The sequence below is a fragment of the Rhinoderma darwinii genome (genome assembly GCF_050947455.1).
Source record: "Rhinoderma darwinii isolate aRhiDar2 chromosome 5 unlocalized genomic scaffold, aRhiDar2.hap1 SUPER_5_unloc_40, whole genome shotgun sequence".
In the NCBI taxonomy this organism is placed as follows: Eukaryota; Metazoa; Chordata; class Amphibia; order Anura; family Rhinodermatidae; genus Rhinoderma; species Rhinoderma darwinii.
Genome location: NW_027461799.1, coordinates 65,137 through 88,203, shown reverse-complemented (window position 1 = coordinate 88,203; position 23,067 = coordinate 65,137). Strand labels below are relative to the sequence as shown.

Below are 23,067 nucleotides of genomic sequence, written 5' to 3'. Positions count from 1 at the left end.
CTGAGCCAGCCACTGATTGATTGATTGATTGATTGATTGATTGATTGATTGATTGATTGATTGATTGATTGATTGATTGATTGATGCAGCACAACAGTCAAATAGTGGAGTGGAGTAGGGGAACAGCAAACAGCCAATAAAGCAGCCCGCCCGCTCGCCTGCCCGCCACAATGGACCTACCTGTGTACACTAGATGGATGTGATGGAATGTACTGTCGTCCCTACATTTCAAGAAGAAGTAAGAATTGCAGTTGCAACAAAGCCTTGCTTGCCTACAAAGAGAGCAGCAATTTGGATTTGTTACTATGTTACCTAGAAGAATAACAAACTGTGCAAGGATGGAGGTTGTAGGAGCAAGGAGAAGTTGTCTGTAAAGTTGGTGGATGCCTATTTTCCATTTTGCAGTCCCTTGTCTCCCTCTTGTGGCCTCCTGGAGGCAACTAGCTGTGCAAAAAAAAGACAGCCTGGCGGCCGGCTGTTGCAGTGTTGCCCTCTCAGGCAACACTGAGTGACTGACTGAGCCTCACCGTCTTATATAAAGTTCAGACGGAACTTTGCACGTGTCATAGTGGAGCCCTCAGGATTCCAGAGCCAGCTTTCTGACATCATAATGGGGCCTCAGAGATAAAAGCCTGGGCCCAGGCAGTGTTGGTCAGTGCTGCTCAGCAGGCAGCACTGGACTGGACTGGATTACAGCTGATACAAGGTGTGAAGGAACAAGGGGTGGCTGTGGGCATGCACTTGCTGCCGCTGCCAGTGTTTATCTGCATGGCAGCAGGGCATTTGGGCGTTGCCAGGAAGGCGTTTTTATGTAGATTCCTCCTCTTTCAGCACTGCATTGTGGTGCAAGCAAAAGAAGCAAATCCTGTCTGGCTTCCTCTCCGGCCTTTATTCACCTCCCGTGTAGCTGTGAGTGTGTGAGCCTGCAGGGCCCCATGGAATTGCCTAGAAGTAGGCTGAATCGCTGCAAGGGCTGAACAGCAGTATCGGGCAGGCTCGGGCAACGCGCGGCCCGTTCGGGTTATCGCTTCTCGGCCTTTTGGCTAAGATCAAGTGTAGTATCTGTTCTTATCAGTTTAATATCTGATACGTCCCCTATCTGGGGACCATATATTAAATGGATTTTTAGAACAGGGAGATGGAAATAGAGCTTGCTCTGTCCACTCCACGCATTGACCTGGTATTGCAGTATTTCCAGGACCGGTGCACCCTTTCCTTATGTGTTGACTAAAAGCAGATTCCAAAAGTGTTTTTTGTCTTTGCTATTGTTTCTGTCTTTCTGAAGGGATCTCCCCTTTTAATCCCATTATTTCAACACCTGTTGGACAATGCATGAGTGATAATGAGCTCATTGATTAAATGCAATTAATGAATAGATTGCCACCTCTTGTTGTGTGTCGTCTGTGTTTCTGTGTTTCCGGCATTTCACATTGGAACACCTCATTCACCTTCCTTGTCTTCTCTCCGCCCTCCCTTTTAGGTAAGTTAAAGAGCTGCACCTGAGCCAGCCACTGATTGATTGATTGATTGATTGATTGATTGATTGATTGATTGATTGATTGATGCAGCACAACAGTCAAATAGTGGAGTGGAGTAGGGGAACAGCAAACAGCCAATAAAGCAGCCCGCCCGCTCGCCTGCCCGCCACAATGGACCTACCTGTGTACACTAGATGGATGTGATGGAATGTACTGTCGTCCCTACATTTCAAGAAGAAGTAAGAATTGCAGTTGCAACAAAGCCTTGCTTGCCTACAAAGAGAGCAGCAATTTGGATTTGTTACTATGTTACCTAGAAGAATAACAAACTGTGCAAGGATGGAGGTTGTAGGAGCAAGGAGAAGTTGTCTGTAAAGTTGGTGGATGCCTATTTTCCATTTTGCAGTCCCTTGTCTCCCTCTTGTGGCCTCCTGGAGGCAACTAGCTGTGCAAAAAAAAGACAGCCTGGCGGCCGGCTGTTGCAGTGTTGCCCTCTCAGGCAACACTGAGTGACTGACTGAGCCTCACCGTCTTATATAAAGTTCAGACGGAACTTTGCACGTGTCATAGTGGAGCCCTCAGGATTCCAGAGCCAGCTTTCTGACATCATAATGGGGCCTCAGAGATAAAAGCCTGGGCCCAGGCAGTGTTGGTCAGTGCTGCTCAGCAGGCAGCACTGGACTGGACTGGATTACAGCTGATACAAGGTGTGAAGGAACAAGGGGTGGCTGTGGGCATGCACTTGCTGCCGCTGCCAGTGTTTATCTGCATGGCAGCAGGGCATTTGGGCGTTGCCAGGAAGGCGTTTTTATGTAGATTCCTCCTCTTTCAGCACTGCATTGTGGTGCAAGCAAAAGAAGCAAATCCTGTCTGGCTTCCTCTCCGGCCTTTATTCACCTCCCTTGTAGCTGTGAGTGTGTGAGTCTGCAGGGCCCCATGGAATTGCCTAGAAGTAGGCTGAATCGCTGCAAGGGCTGAACAGCAGTATCGGGCAGGCTCGGGCAACGCGCGGCCCGTTCGGGTTATCGCTTCTCGGCCTTTTGGCTAAGATCAAGTGTAGTATCTGTTCTTATCAGTTTAATATCTGATACGTCCCCTATCTGGGGACCATATATTAAATGGATTTTTAGAACAGGGAGATGGAAATAGAGCTTGCTCTGTCCACTCCACGCATTGACCTGGTATTGCAGTATTTCCAGGACCGGTGCACCCTTTCCTTATGTGTTGACTAAAAGCAGATTCCAAAAGTGTTTTTTGTCTTTGCTATTGTTTCTGTCTTTCTGAAGGGATCTCCCCTTTTAATCCCATTATTTCAACACCTGTTGGACAATGCATGAGTGATAATGAGCTCATTGATTAAATGCAATTAATGAATAGATTGCCACCTCTTGTTGTGTGTCGTCTGTGTTTCTGTGTTTCCGGCATTTCACATTGGAACACCTCATTCACCTTCCTTGTCTTCTCTCCGCCCTCCCTTTTAGGTAAGTTAAAGAGCTGCACCTGAGCCAGCCACTGATTGATTGATTGATTGATTGATTGATTGATTGATTGATTGATTGATGCAGCACAACAGTCAAATAGTGGAGTGGAGTAGGGGAACAGCAAACAGCCAATAAAGCAGCCCGCCCGCTCGCCTGCCCGCCACAATGGACCTACCTGTGTACACTAGATGGATGTGATGGAATGTACTGTCGTCCCTACATTTCAAGAAGAAGTAAGAATTGCAGTTGCAACAAAGCCTTGCTTGCCTACAAAGAGAGCAGCAATTTGGATTTGTTACTATGTTACCTAGAAGAATAACAAACTGTGCAAGGATGGAGGTTGTAGGAGCAAGGAGAAGTTGTCTGTAAAGTTGGTGGATGCCTATTTTCCATTTTGCAGTCCCTTGTCTCCCTCTTGTGGCCTCCTGGAGGCAACTAGCTGTGCAAAAAAAAGACAGCCTGGCGGCCGGCTGTTGCAGTGTTGCCCTCTCAGGCAACACTGAGTGACTGACTGAGCCTCACCGTCTTATATAAAGTTCAGACGGAACTTTGCACGTGTCATAGTGGAGCCCTCAGGATTCCAGAGCCAGCTTTCTGACATCATAATGGGGCCTCAGAGATAAAAGCCTGGGCCCAGGCAGTGTTGGTCAGTGCTGCTCAGCAGGCAGCACTGGACTGGACTGGATTACAGCTGATACAAGGTGTGAAGGAACAAGGGGTGGCTGTGGGCATGCACTTGCTGCCGCTGCCAGTGTTTATCTGCATGGCAGCAGGGCATTTGGGCGTTGCCAGGAAGGCGTTTTTATGTAGATTCCTCCTCTTTCAGCACTGCATTGTGGTGCAAGCAAAAGAAGCAAATCCTGTCTGGCTTCCTCTCCGGCCTTTATTCACCTCCCGTGTAGCTGTGAGTGTGTGAGCCTGCAGGGCCCCATGGAATTGCCTAGAAGTAGGCTGAATCGCTGCAAGGGCTGAACAGCAGTATCGGGCAGGCTCGGGCAACGCGCGGCCCGTTCGGGTTATCGCTTCTCGGCCTTTTGGCTAAGATCAAGTGTAGTATCTGTTCTTATCAGTTTAATATCTGATACGTCCCCTATCTGGGGACCATATATTAAATGGATTTTTAGAACAGGGAGATGGAAATAGAGCTTGCTCTGTCCACTCCACGCATTGACCTGGTATTGCAGTATTTCCAGGACCGGTGCACCCTTTCCTTATGTGTTGACTAAAAGCAGATTCCAAAAGTGTTTTTTGTCTTTGCTATTGTTTCTGTCTTTCTGAAGGGATCTCCCCTTTTAATCCCATTATTTCACACCTGTTGGACAATGCATGAGTGATAATGAGCTCATTGATTAAATGCAATTAATGAATAGATTGCCACCTCTTGTTGTGTGTCGTCTGTGTTTCTGTGTTTCCGGCATTTCACATTGGAACACCTCATTCACCTTCCTTGTCTTCTCTCCGCCCTCCCTTTTAGGTAAGTTAAAGAGCTGCACCTGAGCCAGCCACTTGATTGATTGATTGATTGATTGATTGATTGATTGATTGATTGATTGATTGATTGATGCAGCACAACAGTCAAATAGTGGAGTGGAGTAGGGGAACAGCAAACAGCCAATAAAGCAGCCCGCCCGCTCGCCTGCCCGCCACAATGGACCTACCTGTGTACACTAGATGGATGTGATGGAATGTACTGTCGTCCCTACATTTCAAGAAGAAGTAAGAATTGCAGTTGCAACAAAGCCTTGCTTGCCTACAAAGAGAGCAGCAATTTGGATTTGTTACTATGTTACCTAGAAGAATAACAAACTGTGCAAGGATGGAGGTTGTAGGAGCAAGGAGAAGTTGTCTGTAAAGTTGGTGGATGCCTATTTTCCATTTTGCAGTCCCTTGTCTCCCTCTTGTGGCCTCCTGGAGGCAACTAGCTGTGCAAAAAAAAGACAGCCTGGCGGCCGGCTGTTGCAGTGTTGCCCTCTCAGGCAACACTGAGTGACTGACTGAGCCTCACCGTCTTATATAAAGTTCAGACGGAACTTTGCACGTGTCATAGTGGAGCCCTCAGGATTCCAGAGCCAGCTTTCTGACATCATAATGGGGCCTCAGAGATAAAAGCCTGGGCCCAGGCAGTGTTGGTCAGTGCTGCTCAGCAGGCAGCACTGGACTGGACTGGATTACAGCTGATACAAGGTGTGAAGGAACAAGGGGTGGCTGTGGGCATGCACTTGCTGCCGCTGCCAGTGTTTATCTGCATGGCAGCAGGGCATTTGGGCGTTGCCAGGAAGGCGTTTTTATGTAGATTCCTCCTCTTTCAGCACTGCATTGTGGTGCAAGCAAAAGAAGCAAATCCTGTCTGGCTTCCTCTCCGGCCTTTATTCACCTCCCGTGTAGCTGTGAGTGTGTGAGCCTGCAGGGCCCCATGGAATTGCCTAGAAGTAGGCTGAATCGCTGCAAGGGCTGAACAGCAGTATCGGGCAGGCTCGGGCAACGCGCGGCCCGTTCGGGTTATCGCTTCTCGGCCTTTTGGCTAAGATCAAGTGTAGTATCTGTTCTTATCAGTTTAATATCTGATACGTCCCCTATCTGGGGACCATATATTAAATGGATTTTTAGAACAGGGAGATGGAAATAGAGCTTGCTCTGTCCACTCCACGCATTGACCTGGTATTGCAGTATTTCCAGGACCGGTGCACCCTTTCCTTATGTGTTGACTAAAAGCAGATTCCAAAAGTGTTTTTTGTCTTTGCTATTGTTTCTGTCTTTCTGAAGGGATCTCCCCTTTTAATCCCATTATTTCAACACCTGTTGGACAATGCATGAGTGATAATGAGCTCATTGATTAAATGCAATTAATGAATAGATTGCCACCTCTTGTTGTGTGTCGTCTGTGTTTCTGTGTTTCCGGCATTTCACATTGGAACACCTCATTCACCTTCCTTGTCTTCTCTCCGCCCTCCCTTTTAGGTAAGTTAAAGAGCTGCACCTGAGCCAGCCACTGATTGATTGATTGATTGATTGATTGATTGATTGATTGATTGATTGATTGATTGATTGATGCAGCACAACAGTCAAATAGTGGAGTAGGGGAACAGCAAACAGCCAATAAAGCAGCCCGCCCGCTCGCCTGCCCGCCACAATGGACCTACCTGTGTACACTAGATGGATGTGATGGAATGTACTGTCGTCCCTACATTTCAAGAAGAAGTAAGAATTGCAGTTGCAACAAAGCCTTGCTTGCCTACAAAGAGAGCAGCAATTTGGATTTGTTACTATGTTACCTAGAAGAATAACAAACTGTGCAAGGATGGAGGTTGTAGGAGCAAGGAGAAGTTGTCTGTAAAGTTGGTGGATGCCTATTTTCCATTTTGCAGTCCCTTGTCTCCCTCTTGTGGCCTCCTGGAGGCAACTAGCTGTGCAAAAAAAAGACAGCCTGGCGGCCGGCTGTTGCAGTGTTGCCCTCTCAGGCAACACTGAGTGACTGACTGAGCCTCACCGTCTTATATAAAGTTCAGACGGAACTTTGCACGTGTCATAGTGGAGCCCTCAGGATTCCAGAGCCAGCTTTCTGACATCATAATGGGGCCTCAGAGATAAAAGCCTGGGCCCAGGCAGTGTTGGTCAGTGCTGCTCAGCAGGCAGCACTGGACTGGACTGGATTACAGCTGATACAAGGTGTGAAGGAACAAGGGGTGGCTGTGGGCATGCACTTGCTGCCGCTGCCAGTGTTTATCTGCATGGCAGCAGGGCATTTGGGCGTTGCCAGGAAGGCGTTTTTATGTAGATTCCTCCTCTTTCAGCACTGCATTGTGGTGCAAGCAAAAGAAGCAAATCCTGTCTGGCTTCCTCTCCGGCCTTTATTCACCTCCCGTGTAGCTGTGAGTGTGTGAGCCTGCAGGGCCCCATGGAATTGCCTAGAAGTAGGCTGAATCGCTGCAAGGGCTGAACAGCAGTATCGGGCAGGCTCGGGCAACGCGCGGCCCGTTCGGGTTATCGCTTCTCGGCCTTTTGGCTAAGATCAAGTGTAGTATCTGTTCTTATCAGTTTAATATCTGATACGTCCCCTATCTGGGGACCATATATTAAATGGATTTTTAGAACAGGGAGATGGAAATAGAGCTTGCTCTGTCCACTCCACGCATTGACCTGGTATTGCAGTATTTCCAGGACCGGTGCACCCTTTCCTTATGTGTTGACTAAAAGCAGATTCCAAAAGTGTTTTTTGTCTTTGCTATTGTTTCTGTCTTTCTGAAGGGATCTCCCCTTTTAATCCCATTATTTCAACACCTGTTGGACAATGCATGAGTGATAATGAGCTCATTGATTAAATGCAATTAATGAATAGATTGCCACCTCTTGTTGTGTGTCGTCTGTGTTTCTGTGTTTCCGGCATTTCACATTGGAACACCTCATTCACCTTCCTTGTCTTCTCTCCGCCCTCCCTTTTAGGTAAGTTAAAGAGCTGCACCTGAGCCAGCCACTGATTGATTGATTGATTGATTGATTGATTGATTGATTGATTGATTGATTGATTGATTGATTGATTGATTGATGCAGCACAACAGTCAAATAGTGGAGTAGGGGAACAGCAAACAGCCAATAAAGCAGCCCGCCCGCTCGCCTGCCCGCCACAATGGACCTACCTGTGTACACTAGATGGATGTGATGGAATGTACTGTCGTCCCTACATTTCAAGAAGAAGTAAGAATTGCAGTTGCAACAAAGCCTTGCTTGCCTACAAAGAGAGCAGCAATTTGGATTTGTTACTATGTTACCTAGAAGAATAACAAACTGTGCAAGGATGGAGGTTGTAGGAGCAAGGAGAAGTTGTCTGTAAAGTTGGTGGATGCCTATTTTCCATTTTGCAGTCCCTTGTCTCCCTCTTGTGGCCTCCTGGAGGCAACTAGCTGTGCAAAAAAAAGACAGCCTGGCGGCCGGCTGTTGCAGTGTTGCCCTCTCAGGCAACACTGAGTGACTGACTGAGCCTCACCGTCTTATATAAAGTTCAGACGGAACTTTGCACGTGTCATAGTGGAGCCCTCAGGATTCCAGAGCCAGCTTTCTGACATCATAATGGGGCCTCAGAGATAAAAGCCTGGGCCCAGGCAGTGTTGGTCAGTGCTGCTCAGCAGGCAGCACTGGACTGGACTGGATTACAGCTGATACAAGGTGTGAAGGAACAAGGGGTGGCTGTGGGCATGCACTTGCTGCCGCTGCCAGTGTTTATCTGCATGGCAGCAGGGCATTTGGGCGTTGCCAGGAAGGCGTTTTTATGTAGATTCCTCCTCTTTCAGCACTGCATTGTGGTGCAAGCAAAAGAAGCAAATCCTGTCTGGCTTCCTCTCCGGCCTTTATTCACCTCCCGTGTAGCTGTGAGTGTGTGAGCCTGCAGGGCCCCATGGAATTGCCTAGAAGTAGGCTGAATCGCTGCAAGGGCTGAACAGCAGTATCGGGCAGGCTCGGGCAACGCGCGGCCCGTTCGGGTTATCGCTTCTCGGCCTTTTGGCTAAGATCAAGTGTAGTATCTGTTCTTATCAGTTTAATATCTGATACGTCCCCTATCTGGGGACCATATATTAAATGGATTTTTAGAACAGGGAGATGGAAATAGAGCTTGCTCTGTCCACTCCACGCATTGACCTGGTATTGCAGTATTTCCAGGACCGGTGCACCCTTTCCTTATGTGTTGACTAAAAGCAGATTCCAAAAGTGTTTTTTGTCTTTGCTATTGTTTCTGTCTTTCTGAAGGGATCTCCCCTTTTAATCCCATTATTTCAACACCTGTTGGACAATGCATGAGTGATAATGAGCTCATTGATTAAATGCAATTAATGAATAGATTGCCACCTCTTGTTGTGTGTCGTCTGTGTTTCTGTGTTTCCGGCATTTCACATTGGAACACCTCATTCACCTTCCTTGTCTTCTCTCCGCCCTCCCTTTTAGGTAAGTTAAAGAGCTGCACCTGAGCCAGCCACTGATTGATTGATTGATTGATTGATTGATTGATTGATTGATTGATTGATTGATGCAGCACAACAGTCAAATAGTGGAGTGGAGTAGGGGAACAGCAAACAGCCAATAAAGCAGCCCGCCCGCTCGCCTGCCCGCCACAATGGACCTACCTGTGTACACTAGATGGATGTGATGGAATGTACTGTCGTCCCTACATTTCAAGAAGAAGTAAGAATTGCAGTTGCAACAAAGCCTTGCTTGCCTACAAAGAGAGCAGCAATTTGGATTTGTTACTATGTTACCTAGAAGAATAACAAACTGTGCAAGGATGGAGGTTGTAGGAGCAAGGAGAAGTTGTCTGTAAAGTTGGTGGATGCCTATTTTCCATTTTGCAGTCCCTTGTCTCCCTCTTGTGGCCTCCTGGAGGCAACTAGCTGTGCAAAAAAAAGACAGCCTGGCGGCCGGCTGTTGCAGTGTTGCCCTCTCAGGCAACACTGAGTGACTGACTGAGCCTCACCGTCTTATATAAAGTTCAGATGGAACTTTGCACGTGTCATAGTGGAGCCCTCAGGATTCCAGAGCCAGCTTTCTGACATCATAATGGGGCCTCAGAGATAAAAGCCTGGGCCCAGGCAGTGTTGGTCAGTGCTGCTCAGCAGGCAGCACTGGACTGGACTGGATTACAGCTGATACAAGGTGTGAAGGAACAAGGGGTGGCTGTGGGCATGCACTTGCTGCCGCTGCCAGTGTTTATCTGCATGGCAGCAGGGCATTTGGGCGTTGCCAGGAAGGCGTTTTTATGTAGATTCCTCCTCTTTCAGCACTGCATTGTGGTGCAAGCAAAAGAAGCAAATCCTGTCTGGCTTCCTCTCCGGCCTTTATTCACCTCCCGTGTAGCTGTGAGTGTGTGAGCCTGCAGGGCCCCATGGAATTGCCTAGAAGTAGGCTGAATCGCTGCAAGGGCTGAACAGCAGTATCGGGCAGGCTCGGGCAACGCGCGGCCCGTTCGGGTTATCGCTTCTCGGCCTTTTGGCTAAGATCAAGTGTAGTATCTGTTCTTATCAGTTTAATATCTGATACGTCCCCTATCTGGGGACCATATATTAAATGGATTTTTAGAACAGGGAGATGGAAATAGAGCTTGCTCTGTCCACTCCACGCATTGACCTGGTATTGCAGTATTTCCAGGACCGGTGCACCCTTTCCTTATGTGTTGACTAAAAGCAGATTCCAAAAGTGTTTTTTGTCTTTGCTATTGTTTCTGTCTTTCTGAAGGGATCTCCCCTTTTAATCCCATTATTTCAACACCTGTTGGACAATGCATGAGTGATAATGAGCTCATTGATTAAATGCAATTAATGAATAGATTGCCACCTCTTGTTGTGTGTCGTCTGTGTTTCTGTGTTTCCGGCATTTCACATTGGAACACCTCATTCACCTTCCTTGTCTTCTCTCCGCCCTCCCTTTTAGGTAAGTTAAAGAGCTGCACCTGAGCCAGCCACTGATTGATTGATTGATTGATTGATTGATTGATTGATTGATTGATGCAGCACAACAGTCAAATAGTGGAGTGGAGTAGGGGAACAGCAAACAGCCAATAAAGCAGCCCGCCCGCTCGCCTGCCCGCCACAATGGACCTACCTGTGTACACTAGATGGATGTGATGGAATGTACTGTCGTCCCTACATTTCAAGAAGAAGTAAGAATTGCAGTTGCAACAAAGCCTTGCTTGCCTACAAAGAGAGCAGCAATTTGGATTTGTTACTATGTTACCTAGAAGAATAACAAACTGTGCAAGGATGGAGGTTGTAGGAGCAAGGAGAAGTTGTCTGTAAAGTTGGTGGATGCCTATTTTCCATTTTGCAGTCCCTTGTCTCCCTCTTGTGGCCTCCTGGAGGCAACTAGCTGTGCAAAAAAAAGACAGCCTGGCGGCCGGCTGTTGCAGTGTTGCCCTCTCAGGCAACACTGAGTGACTGACTGAGCCTCACCGTCTTATATAAAGTTCAGACGGAACTTTGCACGTGTCATAGTGGAGCCCTCAGGATTCCAGAGCCAGCTTTCTGACATCATAATGGGGCCTCAGAGATAAAAGCCTGGGCCCAGGCAGTGTTGGTCAGTGCTGCTCAGCAGGCAGCACTGGACTGGACTGGATTACAGCTGATACAAGGTGTGAAGGAACAAGGGGTGGCTGTGGGCATGCACTTGCTGCCGCTGCCAGTGTTTATCTGCATGGCAGCAGGGCATTTGGGCGTTGCCAGGAAGGCGTTTTTATGTAGATTCCTCCTCTTTCAGCACTGCATTGTGGTGCAAGCAAAAGAAGCAAATCCTGTCTGGCTTCCTCTCCGGCCTTTATTCACCTCCCGTGTAGCTGTGAGTGTGTGAGCCTGCAGGGCCCCATAGAATTGCCTAGAAGTAGGCTGAATCGCTGCAAGGGCTGAACAGCAGTATCGGGCAGGCTCGGGCAACGCGCGGCCCGTTCGGGTTATCGCTTCTCGGCCTTTTGGCTAAGATCAAGTGTAGTATCTGTTCTTATCAGTTTAATATCTGATACGTCCCCTATCTGGGGACCATATATTAAATGGATTTTTAGAACAGGGAGATGGAAATAGAGCTTGCTCTGTCCACTCCACGCATTGACCTGGTATTGCAGTATTTCCAGGACCGGTGCACCCTTTCCTTATGTGTTGACTAAAAGCAGATTCCAAAAGTGTTTTTTGTCTTTGCTATTGTTTCTGTCTTTCTGAAGGGATCTCCCCTTTTAATCCCATTATTTCAACACCTGTTGGACAATGCATGAGTGATAATGAGCTCATTGATTAAATGCAATTAATGAATAGATTGCCACCTCTTGTTGTGTGTCGTCTGTGTTTCTGTGTTTCCGGCATTTCACATTGGAACACCTCATTCACCTTCCTTGTCTTCTCTCCGCCCTCCCTTTTAGGTAAGTTAAAGAGCTGCACCTGAGCCAGCCACTGATTGATTGATTGATTGATTGATTGATTGATTGATTGATTGATTGCAGCACAACAGTCAAATAGTGGAGTGGAGTAGGGGAACAGCAAACAGCCAATAAAGCAGCCCGCCCGCTCGCCTGCCCGCCACAATGGACCTACCTGTGTACACTAGATGGATGTGATGGAATGTACTGTCGTCCCTACATTTCAAGAAGAAGTAAGAATTGCAGTTGCAACAAAGCCTTGCTTGCCTACAAAGAGAGCAGCAATTTGGATTTGTTACTATGTTACCTAGAAGAATAACAAACTGTGCAAGGATGGAGGTTGTAGGAGCAAGGAGAAGTTGTCTGTAAAGTTGGTGGATGCCTATTTTCCATTTTGCAGTCCCTTGTCTCCCTCTTGTGGCCTCCTGGAGGCAACTAGCTGTGCAAAAAAAAGACAGCCTGGCGGCCGGCTGTTGCAGTGTTGCCCTCTCAGGCAACACTGAGTGACTGACTGAGCCTCACCGTCTTATATAAAGTTCAGACGGAACTTTGCACGTGTCATAGTGGAGCCCTCAGGATTCCAGAGCCAGCTTTCTGACATCATAATGGGGCCTCAGAGATAAAAGCCTGGGCCCAGGCAGTGTTGGTCAGTGCTGCTCAGCAGGCAGCACTGGACTGGACTGGATTACAGCTGATACAAGGTGTGAAGGAACAAGGGGTGGCTGTGGGCATGCACTTGCTGCCGCTGCCAGTGTTTATCTGCATGGCAGCAGGGCATTTGGGCGTTGCCAGGAAGGCGTTTTTATGTAGATTCCTCCTCTTTCAGCACTGCATTGTGGTGCAAGCAAAAGAAGCAAATCCTGTCTGGCTTCCTCTCCGGCCTTTATTCACCTCCCGTGTAGCTGTGAGTGTGTGAGCCTGCAGGGCCCCATGGAATTGCCTAGAAGTAGGCTGAATCGCTGCAAGGGCTGAACAGCAGTATCGGGCAGGCTCGGGCAACGCGCGGCCCGTTCGGGTTATCGCTTCTCGGCCTTTTGGCTAAGATCAAGTGTAGTATCTGTTCTTATCAGTTTAATATCTGATACGTCCCCTATCTGGGGACCATATATTAAATGGATTTTTAGAACAGGGAGATGGAAATAGAGCTTGCTCTGTCCACTCCACGCATTGACCTGGTATTGCAGTATTTCCAGGACCGGTGCACCCTTTCCTTATGTGTTGACTAAAAGCAGATTCCAAAAGTGTTTTTTGTCTTTGCTATTGTTTCTGTCTTTCTGAAGGGATCTCCCCTTTTAATCCCATTATTTCAACACCTGTTGGACAATGCATGAGTGATAATGAGCTCATTGATTAAATGCAATTAATGAATAGATTGCCACCTCTTGTTGTGTGTGTGTCGTCTGTGTTTCTGTGTTTCCGGCATTTCACATTGGAACACCTCATTCACCTTCCTTGTCTTCTCTCCGCCCTCCCTTTTAGGTAAGTTAAAGAGCTGCACCTGAGCCAGCCACTGATTGATTGATTGATTGATTGATTGATTGATTGATTGATTGATTGATGCAGCACAACAGTCAAATAGTGGAGTGGAGTAGGGGAACAGCAAACAGCCAATAAAGCAGCCCGCCCGCTCGCCTGCCCGCCACAATGGACCTACCTGTGTACACTAGATGGATGTGATGGAATGTACTGTCGTCCCTACATTTCAAGAAGAAGTAAGAATTGCAGTTGCAACAAAGCCTTGCTTGCCTACAAAGAGAGCAGCAATTTGGATTTGTTACTATGTTACCTAGAAGAATAACAAACTGTGCAAGGATGGAGGTTGTAGGAGCAAGGAGAAGTTGTCTGTAAAGTTGGTGGATGCCTATTTTCCATTTTGCAGTCCCTTGTCTCCCTCTTGTGGCCTCCTGGAGGCAACTAGCTGTGCAAAAAAAAGACAGCCTGGCGGCCGGCTGTTGCAGTGTTGCCCTCTCAGGCAACACTGAGTGACTGACTGAGCCTCACCGTCTTATATAAAGTTCAGACGGAACTTTGCACGTGTCATAGTGGAGCCCTCAGGATTCCAGAGCCAGCTTTCTGACATCATAATGGGGCCTCAGAGATAAAAGCCTGGGCCCAGGCAGTGTTGGTCAGTGCTGCTCAGCAGGCAGCACTGGACTGGACTGGATTACAGCTGATACAAGGTGTGAAGGAACAAGGGGTGGCTGTGGGCATGCACTTGCTGCCGCTGCCAGTGTTTATCTGCATGGCAGCAGGGCATTTGGGCGTTGCCAGGAAGGCGTTTTTATGTAGATTCCTCCTCTTTCAGCACTGCATTGTGGTGCAAGCAAAAGAAGCAAATCCTGTCTGGCTTCCTCTCCGGCCTTTATTCACCTCCCGTGTAGCTGTGAGTGTGTGAGCCTGCAGGGCCCCATGGAATTGCCTAGAAGTAGGCTGAATCGCTGCAAGGGCTGAACAGCAGTATCGGGCAGGCTCGGGCAACGCGCGGCCCGTTCGGGTTATCGCTTCTCGGCCTTTTGGCTAAGATCAAGTGTAGTATCTGTTCTTATCAGTTTAATATCTGATACGTCCCCTATCTGGGGACCATATATTAAATGGATTTTTAGAACAGGGAGATGGAAATAGAGCTTGCTCTGTCCACTCCACGCATTGACCTGGTATTGCAGTATTTCCAGGACCGGTGCACCCTTTCCTTATGTGTTGACTAAAAGCAGATTCCAAAAGTGTTTTTTGTCTTTGCTATTGTTTCTGTCTTTCTGAAGGGATCTCCCCTTTTAATCCCATTATTTCAACACCTGTTGGACAATGCATGAGTGATAATGAGCTCATTGATTAAATGCAATTAATGAATAGATTGCCACCTCTTGTTGTGTGTCGTCTGTGTTTCTGTGTTTCCGGCATTTCACATTGGAACACCTCATTCACCTTCCTTGTCTTCTCTCCGCCCTCCCTTTTAGGTAAGTTAAAGAGCTGCACCTGAGCCAGCCACTGATTGATTGATTGATTGATTGATTGATTGATTGATTGATTGATTGATGCAGCACAACAGTCAAATAGTGGAGTGGAGTAGGGGAACAGCAAACAGCCAATAAAGCAGCCCGCCCGCTCGCCTGCCCGCCACAATGGACCTACCTGTGTACACTAGATGGATGTGATGGAATGTACTGTCGTCCCTACATTTCAAGAAGAAGTAAGAATTGCAGTTGCAACAAAGCCTTGCTTGCCTACAAAGAGAGCAGCAATTTGGATTTGTTACTATGTTACCTAGAAGAATAACAAACTGTGCAAGGATGGAGGTTGTAGGAGCAAGGAGAAGTTGTCTGTAAAGTTGGTGGATGCCTATTTTCCATTTTGCAGTCCCTTGTCTCCCTCTTGTGGCCTCCTGGAGGCAACTAGCTGTGCAAAAAAAAGACAGCCTGGCGGCCGGCTGTTGCAGTGTTGCCCTCTCAGGCAACACTGAGTGACTGACTGAGCCTCACCGTCTTATATAAAGTTCAGACGGAACTTTGCACGTGTCATAGTGGAGCCCTCAGGATTCCAGAGCCAGCTTTCTGACATCATAATGGGGCCTCAGAGATAAAAGCCTGGGCCCAGGCAGTGTTGGTCAGTGCTGCTCAGCAGGCAGCACTGGACTGGACTGGATTACAGCTGATACAAGGTGTGAAGGAACAAGGGGTGGCTGTGGGCATGCACTTGCTGCCGCTGCCAGTGTTTATCTGCATGGCAGCAGGGCATTTGGGCGTTGCCAGGAAGGCGTTTTTATGTAGATTCCTCCTCTTTCAGCACTGCATTGTGGTGCAAGCAAAAGAAGCAAATCCTGTCTGGCTTCCTCTCCGGCCTTTATTCACCTCCCGTGTAGCTGTGAGTGTGTGAGCCTGCAGGGCCCCATGGAATTGCCTAGAAGTAGGCTGAATCGCTGCAAGGGCTGAACAGCAGTATCGGGCAGGCTCGGGCAACGCGCGGCCCGTTCGGGTTATCGCTTCTCGGCCTTTTGGCTAAGATCAAGTGTAGTATCTGTTCTTATCAGTTTAATATCTGATACGTCCCCTATCTGGGGACCATATATTAAATGGATTTTTAGAACAGGGAGATGGAAATAGAGCTTGCTCTGTCCACTCCACGCATTGACCTGGTATTGCAGTATTTCCAGGACCGGTGCACCCTTTCCTTATGTGTTGACTAAAAGCAGATTCCAAAAGTGTTTTTTGTCTTTGCTATTGTTTCTGTCTTTCTGAAGGGATCTCCCCTTTTAATCCCATTATTTCAACACCTGTTGGACAATGCATGAGTGATAATGAGCTCATTGATTAAATGCAATTAATGAATAGATTGCCACCTCTTGTTGTGTGTCGTCTGTGTTTCTGTGTTTCCGGCATTTCACATTGGAACACCTCATTCACCTTCCTTGTCTTCTCTCCGCCCTCCCTTTTAGGTAAGTTAAAGAGCTGCACCTGAGCCAGCCACTGATTGATTGATTGATTGATTGATTGATTGATTGATTGATTGATTGATTGATTGATTGATGCAGCACAACAGTCAAATAGTGGAGTGGAGTAGGGGAACAGCAAACAGCCAATAAAGCAGCCCGCCCGCTCGCCTGCCCGCCACAATGGACCTACCTGTGTACACTAGATGGATGTGATGGAATGTACTGTCGTCCCTACATTTCAAGAAGAAGTAAGAATTGCAGTTGCAACAAAGCCTTGCTTGCCTACAAAGAGAGCAGCAATTTGGATTTGTTACTATGTTACCTAGAAGAATAACAAACTGTGCAAGGATGGAGGTTGTAGGAGCAAGGAGAAGTTGTCTGTAAAGTTGGTGGATGCCTATTTTCCATTTTGCAGTCCCTTGTCTCCCTCTTGTGGCCTCCTGGAGGCAACTAGCTGTGCAAAAAAAAGACAGCCTGGCGGCCGGCTGTTGCAGTGTTGCCCTCTCAGGCAACACTGAGTGACTGACTGAGCCTCACCGTCTTATATAAAGTTCAGACGGAACTTTGCACGTGTCATAGTGGAGCCCTCAGGATTCCAGAGCCAGCTTTCTGACATCATAATGGGGCCTCAGAGATAAAAGCCTGGGCCCAGGCAGTGTTGGTCAGTGCTGCTCAGCAGGCAGCACTGGACTGGACTGGATTACAGCTGATACAAGGTGTGAAGGAACAAGGGGTGGCTGTGGGCATGCACTTGCTGCCGCTGCCAGTGTTTATCTGCATGGCAGCAGGGCATTTGGGCGTTGCCAGGAAGGCATTTTTATGTAGATTCCTCCTCTTTCAGCACTGCATTGTGGTGCAAGCAAAAGAAGCAAATCCTGTCTGGCTTCCTCTCCGGCCTTTATTCACCTCCCGTGTAGCTGTGAGTGTGTGAGCCTGCAGGGCCCCATGGAATTGCCTAGAAGTAGGCTGAATCGCTGCAAGGGCTGAACAGCAGTATCGGGCAGGCTCGGGCAACGCGCGGCCCGTTCGGGTTATCGCTTCTCGGCCTTTTGGCTAAGATCAAGTGTAGTATCTGTTCTTATCAGTTTAATATCTGATACGTCCCCTATCTGGGGACCATATATTAAATGGATTTTTAGAACAGGGAGATGGAAATAGAGCTTGCTCTGTCCACTCCACGCATTGACCTGGTATTGCAGTATTTCCAGGACCGGTGCACCCTTTCCTTATGTGTTGACTAAAAGCAGATTCCAAAAGTGTTTTTTGTCTTTGCTATTGTTTCTGTCTTTCTGAAGGGATCTCCCCTTTTAATCCCATTATTTCAACACCTGTTGGACAATGCATGAGTGATAATGAGCTCATTGATTAAATGCAATTAATGAATAGATTGCCACCTCTTGTTGTGTGTCGTCTGTGTTTCTGTGTTTCCGGCATTTCACATTGGAACACCTCATTCACCTTCCTTGTCTTCTCTCCGCCCTCCCTTTTAGGTAAGTTAAAGAGCTGCACCTGAGCCAGCCACTGATTGATTGATTGATTGATTGATTGATTGATTGATTGATTGATGCAGCACAACAGTCAAATAGTGGAGTGGAGTAGGGGAACAGCAAACAGCCAATAAAGCAGCCCGCCCGCTCGCCTGCCCGCCACAATGGACCTACCTGTGTACACTAGATGGATGTGATGGAATGTACTGTCGTCCCTACATTTCAAGAAGAAGTAAGAATTGCAGTTGCAACAAAGCCTTGCTTGCCTACAAAGAGAGCAGCAATTTGGATTTGTTACTATGTTACCTAGAAGAATAACAAACTGTGCAAGGATGGAGGTTGTAGGAGCAAGGAGAAGTTGTCTGTAAAGTTGGTGGATGCCTATTTTCCATTTTGCAGTCCCTTGTCTCCCTCTTGTGGCCTCCTGGAGGCAACTAGCTGTGCAAAAAAAAGACAGCCTGGCGGCCGGCTGTTGCAGTGTTGCCCTCTCAGGCAACACTGAGTGACTGACTGAGCCTCACCGTCTTATATAAAGTTCAGACGGAACTTTGCACGTGTCATAGTGGAGCCCTCAGGATTCCAGAGCCAGCTTTCTGACATCATAATGGGGCCTCAGAGATAAAAGCCTGGGCCCAGGCAGTGTTGGTCAGTGCTGCTCAGCAGGCAGCACTGGACTGGACTGGATTACAGCTGATACAAGGTGTGAAGGAACAAGGGGTGGCTGTGGGCATGCACTTGCTGCCGCTGCCAGTGTTTATCTGCATGGCAGCAGGGCATTTGGGCGTTGCCAGGAAGGCGTTTTTATGTAGATTCCTCCTCTTTCAGCACTGCATTGTGGTGCAAGCAAAAGAAGCAAATCCTGTCTGGCTTCCTCTCCGGCCTTTATTCACCTCCCGTGTAGCTGTGAGTGTGTGAGCCTGCAGGGCCCCATGGAATTGCCTAGAAGTAGGCTGAATCGCTGCAAGGGCTGAACAGCAGTATCGGGCAGGCTCGGGCAACGCGCGGCCCGTTCGGGTTATCGCTTCTCGGCCTTTTGGCTAAGATCAAGTGTAGTATCTGTTCTTATCAGTTTAATATCTGATACGTCCCCTATCTGGGGACCATATATTAAATGGATTTTTAGAACAGGGAGATGGAAATAGAGCTTGCTCTGTCCACTCCACGCATTGACCTGGTATTGCAGTATTTCCAGGACCGGTGCACCCTTTCCTTATGTGTTGACTAAAAGCAGATTCCAAAAGTGTTTTTTGTCTTTGCTATTGTTTCTGTCTTTCTGAAGGGATCTCCCCTTTTAATCCCATTATTTCAACACCTGTTGGACAATGCATGAGTGATAATGAGCTCATTGATTAAATGCAATTAATGAATAGATTGCCACCTCTTGTTGTGTGTCGTCTGTGTTTCTGTGTTTCCGGCATTTCACATTGGAACACCTCATTCACCTTCCTTGTCTTCTCTCCGCCCTCCCTTTTAGGTAAGTTAAAGAGCTGCACCTGAGCCAGCCACTGATTGATTGATTGATTGATTGATTGATTGATTGATTGATTGATTGATGCAGCACAACAGTCAAATAGTGGAGTGGAGTAGGGGAACAGCAAACAGCCAATAAAGCAGCCCGCCCGCTCGCCTGCCCGCCACAATGGACCTACCTGTGTACACTAGATGGATGTGATGGAATGTACTGTCGTCCCTACATTTCAAGAAGAAGTAAGAATTGCAGTTGCAACAAAGCCTTGCTTGCCTACAAAGAGAGCAGCAATTTGGATTTGTTACTATGTTACCTAGAAGAATAACAAACTGTGCAAGGATGGAGGTTGTAGGAGCAAGGAGAAGTTGTCTGTAAAGTTGGTGGATGCCTATTTTCCATTTTGCAGTCCCTTGTCTCCCTCTTGTGGCCTCCTGGAGGCAACTAGCTGTGCAAAAAAAAGACAGCCTGGCGGCCGGCTGTTGCAGTGTTGCCCTCTCAGGCAACACTGAGTGACTGACTGAGCCTCACCGTCTTATATAAAGTTCAGACGGAACTTTGCACGTGTCATAGTGGAGCCCTCAGGATTCCAGAGCCAGCTTTCTGACATCATAATGGGGCCTCAGAGATAAAAGCCTGGGCCCAGGCAGTGTTGGTCAGTGCTGCTCAGCAGGCAGCACTGGACTGGACTGGATTACAGCTGATACAAGGTGTGAAGGAACAAGGGGTGGCTGTGGGCATGCACTTGCTGCCGCTGCCAGTGTTTATCTGCATGGCAGCAGGGCATTTGGGCGTTGCCAGGAAGGCGTTTTTATGTAGATTCCTCCTCTTTCAGCACTGCATTGTGGTGCAAGCAAAAGAAGCAAATCCTGTCTGGCTTCCTCTCCGGCCTTTATTCACCTCCCGTGTAGCTGTGAGTGTGTGAGCCTGCAGGGCCCCATGGAATTGCCTAGAAGTAGGCTGAATCGCTGCAAGGGCTGAACAGCAGTATCGGGCAGGCTCGGGCAACGCGCGGCCCGTTCGGGTTATCGCTTCTCGGCCTTTTGGCTAAGATCAAGTGTAGTATCTGTTCTTATCAGTTTAATATCTGATACGTCCCCTATCTGGGGACCATATATTAAATGGATTTTTAGAACAGGGAGATGGAAATAGAGCTTGCTCTGTCCACTCCACGCATTGACCTGGTATTGCAGTATTTCCAGGACCGGTGCACCCTTTCCTTATGTGTTGACTAAAAGCAGATTCCAAAAGTGTTTTTTGTCTTTGCTATTGTTTCTGTCTTTCTGAAGGGATCTCCCCTTTTAATCCCATTATTTCAACACCTGTTGGACAATGCATGAGTGATAATGAGCTCATTGATTAAATGCAATTAATGAATAGATTGCCACCTCTTGTTGTGTGTCGTCTGTGTTTCTGTGTTTCCGGCATTTCACATTGGAACACCTCATTCACCTTCCTTGTCTTCTCTCCGCCCTCCCTTTTAGGTAAGTTAAAGAGCTGCACCTGAGCCAGCCACTGATTGATTGATTGATTGATTGATTGATTGATTGATTGATTGATTGATTGATTGATGCAGCACAACAGTCAAATAGTGGAGTGGAGTAGGGGAACAGCAGACAGCCAATAAAGCAGCCCGCCCGCTCGCCTGCCCGCCACAATGGACCTACCTGTGTACACTAGATGGATGTGATGGAATGTACTGTCGTCCCTACATTTCATGAAGAAGTAAGAATTGCAGTTGCAACAAAGCCTTGCTTGCCTACAAAGAGAGCAGCAATTTGGATTTGTTACTATGTTACCTAGAAGAATAACAAACTGTGCAAGGATGGAGGTTGTAGGAGCAAGGAGAAGTTGTCTGTAAAGTTGGTGGATGCCTATTTTCCATTTTGCAGTCCCTTGTCTCCCTCTTGTGGCCTCCTGGAGGCAACTAGCTGTGCAAAAAAAAGACAGCCTGGCGGCCGGCTGTTGCAGTGTTGCCCTCTCAGGCAACACTGAGTGACTGACTGAGCCTCACCGTCTTATATAAAGTTCAGACGGAACTTTGCACGTGTCATAGTGGAGCCCTCAGGATTCCAGAGCCAGCTTTCTGACATCATAATGGGGCCTCAGAGATAAAAGCCTGGGCCCAGGCAGTGTTGGTCAGTGCTGCTCAGCAGGCAGCACTGGACTGGACTGGATTACAGCTGATACAAGGTGTGAAGGAACAAGGGGTGGCTGTGGGCATGCACTTGCTGCCGCTGCCAGTGTTTATCTGCATGGCAGCAGGGCATTTGGGCGTTGCCAGGAAGGCGTTTTTATGTAGATTCCTCCTCATTCAGCACTGCATTGTGGTGCAAGCAAAAGAACAAATCCTGTCTGGCTTCCTCTCCGGCCTTTATTCACCTCCGTGTAGCTGTGAGTGTGTGAGCCTGCAGGGCCCCATGGAATTGCCTAGAAGTAGGCTGAATCGCTGCAAGGGCTGAACAGCAGTATCGGGCAGGCTCGGGCAACGCGCGGCCCGTTCGGGTTATCGCTTCTCGGCCTTTTGGCTAAGATCAAGTGTAGTATCTGTTCTTATCAGTTTAATATCTGATACGTCCCCTATCTGGGGACCATATATTAAATGGATTTTTAGAACAGGGAGATGGAAATAGAGCTTGCTCTGTCCACTCCACGCATTGACCTGGTATTGCAGTATTTCCAGGACCGGTGCACCCTTTCCTTATGTGTTGACTAAAAGCAGATTCCAAAAGTGTTTTTTGTCTTTGCTATTGTTTCTGTCTTTCTGAAGGGATCTCCCCTTTTAATCCCATTATTTCAACACCTGTTGGACAATGCATGAGTGATAATGAGCTCATTGATTAAATGCAATTAATGAATAGATTGCCACCTCTTGTTGTGTGTCGTCTGTGTTTCTGTGTTTCCGGCATTTCACATTGGAACACCTCATTCACCTTCCTTGTCTTCTCTCCGCCCTCCCTTTTAGGTAAGTTAAAGAGCTGCACCTGAGCCAGCCACTGATTGATTGATTGATTGATTGATTGATTGATTGATTGATTGATGCAGCACAACAGTCAAATAGTGGAGTGGAGTAGGGGAACAGCAAACAGCCAATAAAGCAGCCCACCCGCTCGCCTGCCCGCCACAATGGACCTACCTGTGTACACTAGATGGATGTGATGGAATGTACTGTCGTCCCTACATTTCAAGAAGAAGTAAGAATTGCAGTTGCAACAAAGCCTTGCTTGCCTACAAAGAGAGCAGCAATTTGGATTTGTTACTATGTTACCTAGAAGAATAACAAACTGTGCAAGGATGGAGGTTGTAGGAGCAAGGAGAAGTTGTCTGTAAAGTTGGTGGATGCCTATTTTCCATTTTGCAGTCCCTTGTCTCCCTCTTGTGGCCTCCTGGAGGCAACTAGCTGTGCAAAAAAAAGACAGCCTGGCGGCCGGCTGTTGCAGTGTTGCCCTCTCAGGCAACACTGAGTGACTGACTGAGCCTCACCGTCTTATATAAAGTTCAGACGGAACTTTGCACGTGTCATAGTGGAGCCCTCAGGATTCCAGAGCCAGCTTTCTGACATCATAATGGGGCCTCAGAGATAAAAGCCTGGGCCCAGGCAGTGTTGGTCAGTGCTGCTCAGCAGGCAGCACTGGACTGGACTGGATTACAGCTGATACAAGGTGTGAAGGAACAAGGGGTGGCTGTGGGCATGCACTTGCTGCCGCTGCCAGTGTTTATCTGCATGGCAGCAGGGCATTTGGGCGTTGCCAGGAAGGCGTTTTTATGTAGATTCCTCCTCTTTCAGCACTGCATTGTGGTGCAAGCAAAAGAAGCAAATCCTGTCTGGCTTCCTCTCCGGCCTTTATT

At 47.8% G+C, this 23,067-nt stretch overlaps 15 non-coding genes across 15 annotated transcripts; all 15 read left to right on the top strand.

The window, feature by feature from the left end:
- The first annotated feature begins 1,023 nt into the window (after window positions 1-1,023).
- Window positions 1,024-1,214, top strand: LOC142692710 (U2 spliceosomal RNA). Its single transcript, XR_012861125.1, has one exon. It is a non-coding gene; the product is annotated as a U2 spliceosomal RNA (small nuclear RNA).
- A 1,288-nt stretch (window positions 1,215-2,502) lies between these two features.
- On the top strand, window positions 2,503-2,693 carry LOC142692709 (U2 spliceosomal RNA). The gene has a single exon (XR_012861124.1). It is a non-coding gene; the product is annotated as a U2 spliceosomal RNA (small nuclear RNA).
- A 1,284-nt stretch (window positions 2,694-3,977) lies between these two features.
- LOC142692708 (U2 spliceosomal RNA) lies at window positions 3,978-4,168 on the top strand. Its single transcript, XR_012861123.1, has one exon. It is a non-coding gene; the product is annotated as a U2 spliceosomal RNA (small nuclear RNA).
- A 1,292-nt stretch (window positions 4,169-5,460) lies between these two features.
- On the top strand, window positions 5,461-5,651 carry LOC142692707 (U2 spliceosomal RNA). The gene has a single exon (XR_012861122.1). It is a non-coding gene; the product is annotated as a U2 spliceosomal RNA (small nuclear RNA).
- A 1,291-nt stretch (window positions 5,652-6,942) lies between these two features.
- Window positions 6,943-7,133, top strand: LOC142692967 (U2 spliceosomal RNA). The gene has a single exon (XR_012861355.1). It is a non-coding gene; the product is annotated as a U2 spliceosomal RNA (small nuclear RNA).
- A 1,303-nt stretch (window positions 7,134-8,436) lies between these two features.
- On the top strand, window positions 8,437-8,627 carry LOC142692966 (U2 spliceosomal RNA). The gene has a single exon (XR_012861354.1). It is a non-coding gene; the product is annotated as a U2 spliceosomal RNA (small nuclear RNA).
- Window positions 8,628-9,915: 1,288 nt separating this feature from the next.
- Window positions 9,916-10,106, top strand: LOC142692965 (U2 spliceosomal RNA). The gene has a single exon (XR_012861353.1). It is a non-coding gene; the product is annotated as a U2 spliceosomal RNA (small nuclear RNA).
- A 1,280-nt stretch (window positions 10,107-11,386) lies between these two features.
- Window positions 11,387-11,577, top strand: LOC142692964 (U2 spliceosomal RNA). Its single transcript, XR_012861352.1, has one exon. It is a non-coding gene; the product is annotated as a U2 spliceosomal RNA (small nuclear RNA).
- A 1,281-nt stretch (window positions 11,578-12,858) lies between these two features.
- Window positions 12,859-13,049, top strand: LOC142692963 (U2 spliceosomal RNA). Its single transcript, XR_012861351.1, has one exon. It is a non-coding gene; the product is annotated as a U2 spliceosomal RNA (small nuclear RNA).
- Window positions 13,050-14,337: 1,288 nt separating this feature from the next.
- LOC142692960 (U2 spliceosomal RNA) lies at window positions 14,338-14,528 on the top strand. Its single transcript, XR_012861349.1, has one exon. It is a non-coding gene; the product is annotated as a U2 spliceosomal RNA (small nuclear RNA).
- A 1,284-nt stretch (window positions 14,529-15,812) lies between these two features.
- LOC142692959 (U2 spliceosomal RNA) lies at window positions 15,813-16,003 on the top strand. The gene has a single exon (XR_012861348.1). It is a non-coding gene; the product is annotated as a U2 spliceosomal RNA (small nuclear RNA).
- A 1,296-nt stretch (window positions 16,004-17,299) lies between these two features.
- LOC142692958 (U2 spliceosomal RNA) lies at window positions 17,300-17,490 on the top strand. Its single transcript, XR_012861347.1, has one exon. It is a non-coding gene; the product is annotated as a U2 spliceosomal RNA (small nuclear RNA).
- Window positions 17,491-18,770: 1,280 nt separating this feature from the next.
- LOC142692957 (U2 spliceosomal RNA) lies at window positions 18,771-18,961 on the top strand. The gene has a single exon (XR_012861346.1). It is a non-coding gene; the product is annotated as a U2 spliceosomal RNA (small nuclear RNA).
- A 1,284-nt stretch (window positions 18,962-20,245) lies between these two features.
- Window positions 20,246-20,436, top strand: LOC142692956 (U2 spliceosomal RNA). The gene has a single exon (XR_012861345.1). It is a non-coding gene; the product is annotated as a U2 spliceosomal RNA (small nuclear RNA).
- A 1,290-nt stretch (window positions 20,437-21,726) lies between these two features.
- Window positions 21,727-21,917, top strand: LOC142692955 (U2 spliceosomal RNA). The gene has a single exon (XR_012861344.1). It is a non-coding gene; the product is annotated as a U2 spliceosomal RNA (small nuclear RNA).
- Window positions 21,918-23,067: the final 1,150 nt, after the last annotated feature.